The sequence below is a fragment of the Marmota monax genome, unplaced genomic scaffold (assembly GCF_021218885.2).
Source record: "Marmota monax isolate L192 unplaced genomic scaffold, Marmota_monax_Labrador192_F-V1.1 WCK01_AAM20220418_F8-fsc00061, whole genome shotgun sequence".
Taxonomy (NCBI): Eukaryota; Metazoa; Chordata; class Mammalia; order Rodentia; family Sciuridae; genus Marmota; species Marmota monax.
In genome coordinates, this window is record NW_026695230.1 from 13,029,312 (window position 1) to 13,041,792 (window position 12,481).

Consider the following 12,481-nt stretch of genomic DNA (forward strand, 5'->3'; position numbering starts at 1 on the left):
AAAACTACACTCTTTGAGCAGTTTTACATATGCTATCTTGTTTGATTATCACAAGTCTTATGGGATAGTTACTAAACCCATTTTATAGATAAGAAAGCTGAGACCCAATGTTATATGACCTTGTCTCTCAGCCTCTTCTACACCGCACCAAGGGCTCATGACAGAGCCCAGGAAAGAAGACATGGACAACAAAAGTCTCAGTATCCATATGAGAGAAGAAAAATAAAACAATAAAAACTACATGGCAAGATTTGTTAAGGAAACAAGAAGATGACCAGAGGGCTATGACTTCAGGGAAGGCAGAGACCCTGGACCAAGTGAGCAGGAGAGAAAGACTCAGCCTGGGCTGAAAGACATTGCCTCCATGGAGAAGAACATTCCAAGCAGAGGAGAAGGCACGAGAAATACAGACATGGGAGGACACAGGCATGATATGAACTCCATGAGGTCATGGTTATAGAGTGGGATACTGAGAGAGGATGAGAGAAGACTGAGGATAAGAATGGGGGGCCTTGATTGCCCTTGGGTTTGGAGTGTGCTGGGCAGGCAGTGAAGAGCCTGGGGAGACTTCCGGCTGGAGGACAGTGTGGCCAAGGCAGTGCTTTAGGAACGCACATGTGGAAAGCCGTGGATAAGGTGGATGGGCTATGGCGAGAAGGGAGGGGAGCAGAGAGCCTGGATTAAGGGAATCAGTAACAACCAAATGAAAAGGAGGGGCAAACAGGTGCTTTGCATACGGAGGCTGCTGGGGCCATTCATTCTTATTAAGCATCACAGCTGGTCACTTCAATGGGAATTCAAGGTGTCATCGGGGTTAAAGGTCACTGTCATCTTCCATGGGCTCAAAACCAGCCAGGCCACTGAAGCTGAGTTCTTGGGGTCAGAGTTGGCCCACTGGGCACTTTGCCAAAGTTTCCAGGAGGAAGAGGGTCATCATAGGCCACATCCAGGGAGACACAAGCAAATGTCACTTCTGAGAACTTCAGGTTCGACATCTAAGTTCCTGGGTGAGAAGACCCTAGGATGAGGAGGCGAAAGTGAAAGTTGAAAGGACAGCTATTGGGATGTCACAAGTGAATGGTCCAGCATCCAGGAAAGGGCCTGGGGCTGTTCTATCTGGCTTGCAGGTGTCTAGCACATTGTGGGGCACCTTAGTTCAAAGATTTAGGGCTAAGGTGAGTGACTTTACCATCTGAACAGGAAGGAGGTGTAGAGTCAGATCCTGTCCTCTAAACATCCACATCTCCACCACGATGCATGAAGAGTACATATGGCATCTCTATCTGCCCTGCTAGACTGTATTTTCTGTGGGCAGAGGCTGTATCCTATTTACCTACCTCCCTGGAATTTGGCACAAATCCCAGCACAGAGTTGAGGCCTGTGTAAGTTAAGAGTAAGACGCCTGAGTAAGACCAGTAGCTGTGGATTGGTGAGAATGGGTCAATTCCTAGATGCATTTTGAAGGTGAACCCACAAGGATTTCCCAATGGGTTGAGTATGGAGTAGGTAAGCAAGAATGGAGTAAAGAATGAGTCAAGGTCTTTGGCTTAGGAAACTGGAGGGTCAAGTTGCAACCATCTAAGGTGGAGAAGGCTGGAAGCAGGACAGGCTTCAGAGAAAAGATCAGGGGTTCACATTCGAGCACGCTGATGGCAAGTGTCTGAGAGACATCCACGTGGAGATGCTGAGTGGCAGTTAGCTTCCAAGTCTGAAATGTGAGAGAGAGGTTTGGGCTCAAGAGATAAATTTGGGAGTCATCTGCATAAAGATAATATGAAAAGCCTTGAAACTGGGTGTTATCACCCAGGGAAGGGAGCACGAAGAGGTCCAAGGTCTGCAACAATGAGGACCTGGAGAGAAGAGGGGACACCAACACATAGGACTGATACAGAACAAGAAAGGAGAAGAGAAAAACCCCAAGAAAAAGGGGCAAGTTCTGGAGGCCGAGCAAAGAAAGCATATCAAGGAGGAGGGTGTCCAACGGTGTCAAGTGCTGTGGATAAGCAGAGTAAGATGAGGGGTGAAAGCTACCTGTAGGGTTTTACATGTGGAGGTCCTCAGTGACCACGATGGGACCTCAGAGGCGTGGTGGTGGCAAAAGCCTCAGTGGAATGAGTGTAAAAGAGAATAGGAGAAAGAGGCATTGGAGACTCTAGTGTAGACACTCACTACGGAGCCTTGTAAGAAGAACATGGTAGCTGGCGGGGTCAGTGGGGTCAAGACAAGCCATTTGTTTGAGATGGGAGTGACCCGGCATGTCTGGGTGCTGACCCAGCGCACTGAAAATTTGCAGAGCAGTGGGGCATGATGGCGCACACCTGGAATCCCAGCGTCTGGGGAGGCTGAAGCAGGAGGATCATAAGGTCAAGACTTGACATGTGATACCTAGCGAACACTTAGCAAATATTTATCAAATAAACCAATGACTATGCATAACATTTGGGGTCTCAGTTGCATCTGTTAAATGAAAGTAACAGCATCTGTCTCAGAGGATTAAATAATATAGGGCCCATACGGGGCCTGCTGCTTAACATCTGCTTAGACAATGGTAATGTTATTAACTGCCCAATGCCTTTGTTTTACAGATAAGGCTTCCAAGGCCCAGAAAAATAGTTTGCTCAAGGTTGCACAGTTAGCCACAGAGGTCTCTTGGACTCACATTCTTTTATTTTTTTCCAAATAACTAGAGAAATCAAGCATGATGCCCAGGTAATATGGACATGGGTGTATTCAAGCCTCTGTAGATTGAGATTTTGAGAAATCTGGTACTAGGCATTAGCCAGCTCTGCAGTCTCTCAAACCTTCTCTGTGGTCAGCATTCACCTCCCTGTTCAAGGACAGTCCTCATGCAATGCCCCATGTTCCCCTCACGGTTTTTTCTTCTTTTATCAGTTTTCAGGTCTTAACATTTTGGGTACCAATCCTTGTGACTCCTCTCATATCCAAGCCAAGGGACAAATCTAGGTTACATACCTGTTTTGCTTATTGTTAGATATGCTAGGATCTGGATGGCTTATTCTATTATGAATATCTCCAGGTGACAATGTCGATATAGATCCAAAATATGATTCTACGCAATATTAATAGAAATTTTTATGACTTGGGAGCACACCCTCTCTCATTGTTCTTGCAATAGATGAATAGCCTGTCCTGTCCAGGATGAATGAAGGATGTTTACCTTGTCAACATTTATTAGTCGAGTAGTATGGGCAGCTAGCTATTCCTTTAATAAGACAGTAAATCTTCAGCAGAGTTTATAGGCTGTCTTTCATCCAAAGACCTCAAAGAAATTTTGTTCACACTGTGTCATTATTAATCACCCAGTTTGCCCAAGGTAAGCAAGTGGTTGTTTTAGAGAGAGAAACTGAGGTTCCAACAAGGTTTATGTGACTTCTAAGGGTCAAGTTCAGGGTCAGAAAAAAGAACTGGGCACCAAGCCCAAATTCCTGTCTCTCATTCCCCAAACCCAGCCTTCACCCCAAAGCTCTCTCAACTTTCCATTTTGCTACCTTGTACTATTAAGCAGACATGAACTCTAGCCCTTCTTCAATGACACAGGAAAACCGACGTTTATTTTTGAAGTTACTGCAAGTCATAAAATGCTTGATTCACTATATTAAATCCCAACATTGAAATGAGTGAATGGCTTTGTAGTCATAATGATAGCTTGGAGTTAAATAGTGCCTGCTCTCTCAAAAGCAAGGCAGTTCACAGGCTTCTCAAGACCTTTGGTCTCTCTTGGCCATCCCTTTTCGACTTCGAGTTTCCCTTTCTTTCTCATCGATCTTTTCTCCCCTTCCCTCCATCCCTCCACAGCATGCCCTTCTCATCTCGGAGTTTCTTCTTATGCATCAGGAGCTTCAGGATGGAGGAAATTCCTTACTCTACCTGAATATTGACCACGACTTCCAGGACCCCTGGAATGGGCCGTGGAATGTCCTTCCCTGGGCATCTTCCATGAGGCTCTGATGGGGATGGACTTGGGTTTAATCTCATTTGGAAGTTGCTACCGTGTGGATATGGATTGAATTTGCCCCTCCAGGGTTCGTGTGCTGGAAGCTTGTTCCTCAGGGGGGGTGATATGAATAGGTGGTGGGAGGTCATTGAGGGCGCTGCCCTTGGAAGGAGTCGGTGTAGTTCTCAGGATACCCTGCTCGTTCTTATGAGAGGGTTGTTATAAAAGGGTGAGCCTGACCCCAAAGTAGCTCTGTGCCTTCTTGTATCCCTTCTACACACAACTGCCATGATGCCATCTCTCATGATGTGACGTAGCCAGAGAGTCCTTGAAAGAGCCTGCACCATACTCTTCAGACTTTCAGCCTTCAAAACTGTGAGCAAAATAATCCTGAATTATTATTAGATATACTCTAGGTCTGGATAGCTGATTCTACTAGTAATAATTCCATCAAACTTGACTTGACTTGTCTTTCCTTGACTTGACAAGTGATATATAGTAAACACTTGGCAAATATTTGTCAAATAAACCAATGACTATGCATAAAATATGTTGTATAAACTCTTGGGGCCTCAGTTCCATCTGTTAAATAAAAGTAACAGCACCTGTCACAGAGTTAAATAACATAAGGCCCATACGGCACACGGCAAAGGGCCTCTTTTCTTTGTAAGTTATTTAGCTTCAGGTATTTTATTGTAGCCATGGAAAACAGATGGAGACAGGGGGAAAGGGTCAGTGTTGTGAAGACCAGTGTTCCATTGGATTTCCCAGCCTCTTTATTTAAATTGGAGCTTTAAAACTAGTGCCAACCAATGAAAAGCAGAGCAGTTAAGAAGAGCCTCCTTCCTCTCTCCCTTGCTAATCTGCTGCAGTGAGTCGGAAGCTGTATCCTCCAGATGATGCAGCTCCAAGACCAAGGTTGCCCACCTGACTTCAGACTTTGCAAGAGCAGAAAACAAATACTTGCCAGGCCAAATCATTGGGATGTCAATTCTCAATTATCCTGACTAAAACCAGGCATGGAATATTACCATAACAAAGAAAAATCTGAGAGACATGGCATTAGTTTAGCAGTTGGATTGAAAAGAGAGCAGTCCATAATATGCATTAAAAAAAAAAAATCATAGGAAGCTAGACCTATAAGATAGCTTAGAAGGCAGATCATGAACCAACCAAGTTTGTACTTCAAAGGCAGAGGCCAGAAGCTGCTCTGTAGAGTCAGACAGTGAGGACTCCTGGCTTTATGGCCTGTAACATCTCTTCAGCAATGACTCAACTCTACCCTTGTAGTGTGAAAGCAGCATAGACATTATGGAAACTAGTAAGCGAGGCTGCGCTCCAACAGAACTATTTGCAAAAGCAGGTAGCAGTTGGGATTTAGCTCCTTAGCTCGTATTTATTGATCTCTAGGAGAATTGGGAAAACAGAATGTTAAGTTTTTATTACCATTGGTGGCATTTGACAAGGAATTACAATCAAGAGATACATTTTACAAAGTATTGCCGGGCATGGTGGCACACACCTATTATCCCAGTGGCTTGAGAGGCTGAGGCAGGAGGATTGTGAGTTCAAAGTCAGCCTCAGCAACTTAGCGAGGCCATAAGCAACTCAGTGAGATCCTGTCTCTAAATAAAATACAAAATAGGGCTGGGGATGGGGCTTAATGGTTGAGTTCAATCCCCAGGACCAAAACAAACAAACAAAACCCAACAAAACAAACCAAAGTATTGGCTGGTTTGCAAACAGCAATTAAATAGAAAATCAGAAATTGGGGACTCCAACTTCTCCTAAATGATTTAAGAGTGCACTCAGAGGTAGAGAAAGAGTAAATTCACCAGGAGGAATCCCCTGGAGATCAGAATTGGGATAGAGGAGTAGTGGGAGTAAAATTTTAATAAAGACCTGGGAAAAAAAAAGAAAAGATAAAACAAACAAACAAACCTGAGGGACAAGCAGCTAGATCTATGGGGGAAGAGCAGAGTTGCCCTAAGTGTGAAGGCTCTGGGGCAGAAGGATGCCTACTACCTTCAAGGAACCCCAAGGATGCCAGTGATAGAAGTAGTAGGATCAGAATGGGAGGGAAAATGGGCATGGAATGATCTTAGAGCAGGTAGATCACACAGAGCCTTGTAAGTCATTTTTTTTTTTTGGTTCAGGGACTGAACCCAGGGGCACTTAACCATGAAGCCACATCCCCAGGCCTTTTTTAATTTTATTTTTTAATTTTTAGACAGAGTCTCAATAAGTTGCTTAGGGCCTTGCTAACTTGCCGAGGCTGGCCTTGAACCTGGAATCCTCCTGCCTCAGCCTCCCAAGTCACTAGGATTATAAGTAGGCAACACTGGGCCCGGTCCTTGTAAGTAATTTGGAAGAGTCTTGTTCTTACTCTCAATGGCTGGAAAGCTATAGAGGACGCTGTGGTAGACAGGGACACACGGACATGTTTTTTCAAGGATCATTCTGATTATACTGAGCAGAGAGAAAAAGCAAAGAGGAGGAAGGTGGAGGCGAGGAGTCTTTTCCACACAAGAGACCAGTCCTTCCCCCACTCACTGTCAAGGAGAGTGTGCTACGTCACTGAGCTCCTGGGGGGTCTCCCCTGAACAACGTGCCGCATCCATGCTCAGGAAGAAAAGCAGAGTGACTGCAACGTGGTAGTGAAGGGAGTTCTGGGAGAGCTGACGGCTCAAAGAACCATGAGGAAAACATTTACTTTAAACCTTCAAAGAAATTTTTAATAAAAAACTATTGGCCTAGGCCTGTGGGGACTGATAAATAATATATCTAAGTCAGATGGCCTTATTTCTTATGTTATTTGTCATATTTTACAGTAAAAACTTTTTAAGATAAATTCCTCCCTGCTCTAAGGAAGTTTAAGGTCTAAACAAAATGCTGTGTGTGATTCTGGATTGGGCTTTAAATGGGGGGGGGGGTGTCTATAAAAGGTGTTTATTGAAATAATTGGCAATATTGGAATGCAAACTATAGGTTAGATATAAATATTGGATCAATGCGGAATTCCTGAGCTACAGTGCACTTATATAAAAGTCACATCATTGGTCTTAGGAAATATACACGGAAGTACTCTAGAAGACACATGTACTTAGGGAAGCATGATGTATGGAATTTACCCTCAATGATTCAGAAAAAAAAATAGGCACAACCCATATATGGATATGTATCACACATATAGAGAGAGATTGCATATGTATATGTACACATGTGTGAGTATAGAGAAGCGTATGTGTAAATGTATATGCGTGTGTGCATGTGTGTGTAAGAGGAAGAACAAACGTGGCAAAATATTAGCAATTAGTGCTTCTGGATAAAAAGTCTACCAGGGAGGCTGGGGCTGGGGCTCCGTGGCAGAGCACTTGCCTAGCATGCGTGAGGCACTGGGTTCCATCCTCAGCACCCCATAAAAAAGTATATCAATTAAGTTAAGTTATAAAAATGCATATGTTTTAAAAAGTCTACAAGGGTTGCGTGTATTCTTTTTGAAACTTCTCCAGTATATTTGAAATTCTTTAAAGTTTTTTAAAACGTTTTATAAATAGTCCAAAGTCAAGTTAAAAAAAAAAAAAAGCTAAGCTGGTCAAGCCTTAGAGTCCCCTGCTAAGGGAAGCATTCCCACCCCATCCCACTTAACCTTTCACAGGACAGGGGCCTTCTCCGCTTGAGCACTTCCTTTTCTACCCAGGAGCAATGTCTTCCTCTGTTCCCTGCTGGGCCCGGATCATCCCCGCTATGGGACATCCCTGGTTCTCAGAAATGTCTGCACCCCAACATCACTGCCAAGCTGGTAAGTGGCTGCCACTTGGGTCCTGCCTCCACTGAGTATGGAGCTGGGGAGGTGGGGAGTAGGGAAGGAGAGTGTGTGGCTTGAGTATTGGGATTTTTTAAAGCTCCCCAGGTGATTCTCCTGTGCAGCCCACTTGGAGAACCCCCTGATCTGGGCTGTATTACCTCCTGCTCTGAGCTGACCTCAGAAGCCAGTGGGGTCCCAGGGGTGCCACTGGTGTCCGTCATAATCCCAAGATACAGTCTTCAGCGCCATAACCCTGAGTGTTGAAATCCTGAAAGCAAAATCCCTTGAGTCTACAACCCCCAAAATCACAGTCCCAAAAGATTCAAATCCCAAATGTTGAAATCCCGAAACCACAGTTCCCATGGGGAAAAGAGATATCCAAAGAGGGGTACACAGCTCAGTTCTGAGGAAGGGATTGGCCACGAGATAGGACAATGACAAAAATTTTGGTTTAAAAACGTGTCACTTGTCTATGTTGGCATTCCTTCCAGCTGGTGAAACCTCAGGCAACCCATCCTGGCTTTTGATGGATTTTGTTCCCAAGCTTAGGTTGTCCATCATGGTATTTCAAATGGCTGGCGGCAGTTCTAGAACTGAGTGGACACAATTACCAACCATTGACAAGTATTTTGCTTTTTAACTTGTTTCTTTATGAATATAGTTCATTTGCTCATAATTATTTTAGCTGTGTGACTGTGATTAGTACACCTGAGCATTATACTTGGTAAAACATGTATGTTAGCTGGGCATGGGGTGCACACCTGTAATTCTGTTACCGCTGTTGACCGGTGACGAGTCCTTGCTTCCCCGATGTTGAAGAATAACACCAGAATGCCGCAGTCTGGCTGGGCACAATCAGGAGCCACTTGTCAAAAGAAACTAACTTTATTTTTAGAACCACACACGCCAAACAAAACAGCCTCTCAGGAAAAACCCTCAGAGCCTCAACTGCCACCACCGGCTTTCCACAAGCCTCTCTCTCCCACCCAAGCTTCTCTCCACCTCCCACAATCCTCCTGCTCTTGAGGCCGATTGGCTGGGTCACGTGGGCGGAGCCAAAAAAGTCCCCCAATGAGCAGCTCCGTGGTCTGAAAGGGCAGGGAAACAGCCCAATGAGCATCACCGCAGAGGAGCCAATCAGCTAGATGTTGCTGGGGCCGAGGAGCCAATCAGCTAGATGTTGCTGGGGCCGCTGTGAGCCAATCATCAGCCTGCAGCTGGAAGTTTGCTGGCAGCTGGAAGTTTGCTGGGGCCCCTTCGGCTGTGGCTCTCAACATCTCCCCCTCTCTGTTTAAACAACAAGCATGTGGCTTAGGGACCGTGCCTGCCTTAGGTTGTCCAATAGTACATATGGTCCTTAGGTTGGTACCATTGCAATTGGATCTTACCCGTCACTGACTACCGGTCCAGTATACAGCCACACCTGTGGAGAGGTCTTTGTACCAGCGGGGGGGGGGGTGAGGTTCTTTGCCTCACCTCTGTTGGCCCCCAAATTTTAGCTGGACGATCATGACAAGCAGAAGGGAGGAAGATACACCAAGCCAATTGACGGCTCCTTTTGGAAAAATTGTACCACCAATGACATCATCAGCAAAAATACCCCAACACTACCACAAGTCGCTGCACCAACAGATAGTTCACAATGCATATAGGTGAGCTCACAATGTGTCCAGGCAAGTTCTGCAAGCAGTTCAGTGATGGCTATTGTAGAAGCTGTAGATTGGTTTTATCTTTGACTTCACCAGCACTGGGATGAAGATAGGAATTCTGGCAATAATGGCTAATCTAATACCATTGCACTTCTATGGGGATTAGTTGCCACTCCTAGGCCTCGAAGAGTTTGAGTGGCTTGTTGTAATGGCCAATGTTTTGGCCATTCTTGACGAGAGATGATGCTAAGGTCTGCACCTGTATCCAGTAGTCCATTAAATTCATGTCCTTGAATATTTAGTTTTAGCATGGGGCGAGAATCTAAATTTAAAGAAAGCATAGCCCAATCTACACCTGTGGAGCCTAATCCCTTGGAACCTCTTTCTACAGTACGACTGGAAAATTTATCATGTAGGCTGGGTATTATTAGTAACTGTGCTATTCTATCTCCTGGTGAAATTACTGATATACCCTTTGGAGAACTGGCTATAATTTTTATTTCACCTTCATAATCGGGATAAATTACCCCAGGACTTATCATAAGTCCTTTTAGAGTAGAAGAGCTGCGTCCCAATAATAAGCCTACTGTTCCTTTGGGAAGAGGTCCTTTCACCCCTGTGGGAATGATTTGAACTCCCATCTCTGGAGTTAGTACTGCTCTGGCGGAGGCGCAGATGTCCAACCCTGCGCTCCCTCTGGTTTGTCTGATGAGGGATCTGATGGACAATGTGTCCTGGGCACTACCCTGATGGGGTTGCTGGGTTCCTCCAGTGCTCCGTATATTTGTGGTTTTGGGCCCCAGAGCATTGGGCCCCCCTGTCCATTTTTTGGCAATGGAGCCCGATGCCTTTCTCCACGATATCGTGGATAAACACCTGGTCCTTGTTCGTTTTTTGATAATGGAGTACCCTCTATGGTGGTTTGAGAACGGCATTCATTAGCCCAATGTCTCCCTCTACGGCATCGTGGGCAAATACCTGGTATTCTACTCCTTTGATACCTAGTTTTGTTAAACCCTCCTCCAATGGGGCAATTCCTTTTAAAATGTCCTGTTTGTTCACAATTGTAGCATGTTCTTGGCCTGGCATCTAAAGCCTGTTTTACTGCAGCTGCCACAATTTGCCCTTGTTCATTAATGTCTCTGGCATCTAAAGCCTGTTTTACTGCAGCTGCCACGACTTGCTCTTGTTCATTAATGTCTCTACATAATTTAATATATGTGTTTAAATCTTCATGTTTCCATGGTCTAATGATATCTCTGCACCAACGATTCACTTGCTCATAAGCCAGGTGTTTTAGTAATGGCATTGCTTGTTCTGTATTCCCCAAAACTCTGGTAGCTGTTTCAATAAGCCTATCTACAAATTCAGCATAAGGTTCATTAGCTCCTTGTATTACCTTAGATAATTGACCTTGTAAACCTCCATGTCCTTGTAAAGTCTTCCATGCCTTAATTGCATCTACAGCAATTTGTGCATATACACCAGGATCATATGCAATTTGTTGCTGCTGATCCTCATAAGGTCCCTTTCCTAACAACATATCTAGATTTCTCTGAGGATAACCAGCTGCTGCATTTCGCCTAGCCGTCTCCTTGCAAAATTCCTCATTGGCAACCTTCCATAACAGGTATTGTCCTCCATTTAGCACAACTTTACACATATTAGCCCAATCTGCTGGCGTCACGTTCAAGTTGTTAATGGATTCGACCATGCTTACAGTGAAGGGTGCTTGAGGACCATAGGTTGTTACAGCCTCTTTTAGCTGCTTCACTGTTTTGAAATTTAAAACTTGGTAAAATCGCTGCCCTCCTGCCTCAAATACAGGGCATGTTAATATTTGAGATCTTGTCTCAGGATCCCAACTATCAACTGCGGGGGTTGGGGACCTCCCAGCATATGGAGGTGGCCTTGTTAGTTGGACACTTACGTCCTCTGGTGATAGAAAGGTGTTAGTAGCAGTCTCCTGTAGAGGTGGTGCTGTTGGTTGGACACTTACACCCTCTGGTGATAGAAAGGTGTTAGTAGCAGTCTCCTGTTGTAACTTTCCCCCTGATGGCTTTTTCTGTTTTACACTTTCTTTCTCTGTCTGACTAGCTTGAGAGGCCTTCTCTTTTACTTGAATCTTTTCCTCTGTCTGACTAACTTGAGAGACCTTCTCTTTTACTTGAATCATTATGTCTTCTTCTTCCTCTACCATTGTCTGAACTGAAGGCTTTGGACTAAGCAAACAAGATATGAACGTCCACAATGGCAATGTGCCAACTGGCAGAGTCCCTGGGCTTTTCTTTTCTATTCTTTTAAAATCTTCACCATGATGGTTCCATTGTGATATATTTAACAACTCCTCCTTAAAAAGCCATGGGCTACATTTTTGTATTGTATCAACGTATGCCCTGATTGTTCTTGATTTTACTGAGATGCCTCCTTCCTCTAACAATTTACTTAACACTCTTTCAGTTTGTTTTTTACTAATTTCTGATCCCGTATTTCTACTATAATACAACCCAACAAGATGACGCCAAACAAAGCCGAGACAGAATGAAATAAAAAGGGAACAACAAAAAGTCATTATGGCCTTTCTATCCTCCTGACATGTGCATCCGTCCTTTCTCCTTATCTGTTCCTCAGACGTAAATAGTTTTTCCTCAGATGTGAGCGGTTTTTCTTCCGTCTCACTCATCTCCAGGGACAGGCAACTTAAAACAAAAGTGAAGCAAAACAAAAGAGGAATCTTAAAATGGCTACCCATCCTCTCGCCCTGCCCTCAGGGGCGAGCAGTTTACCTTATCACTTACCCTCAGTCAATCCCAGTGCGAGCCACCAAATGCCGCAGTCTGGCTGGGCACAATCAGGAGCCACTTGTCAAAAGAATCCCAGCAAACTTCCAGCTGCCAGCAAACTTCCAGCTGCCGGCTGATGATTGGCTCACAGCGGCCCCAGCAACATCTAGCTGATTGGCTCCTCGGCCCCAGCAACATCTAGCTGATTGGCTCCTCTGCGGTGATGCTCATTGGGCTGTTTCCCTGCCCTTTCAGACCACGGAGCTGCTCATTGGGGGACTTTTTT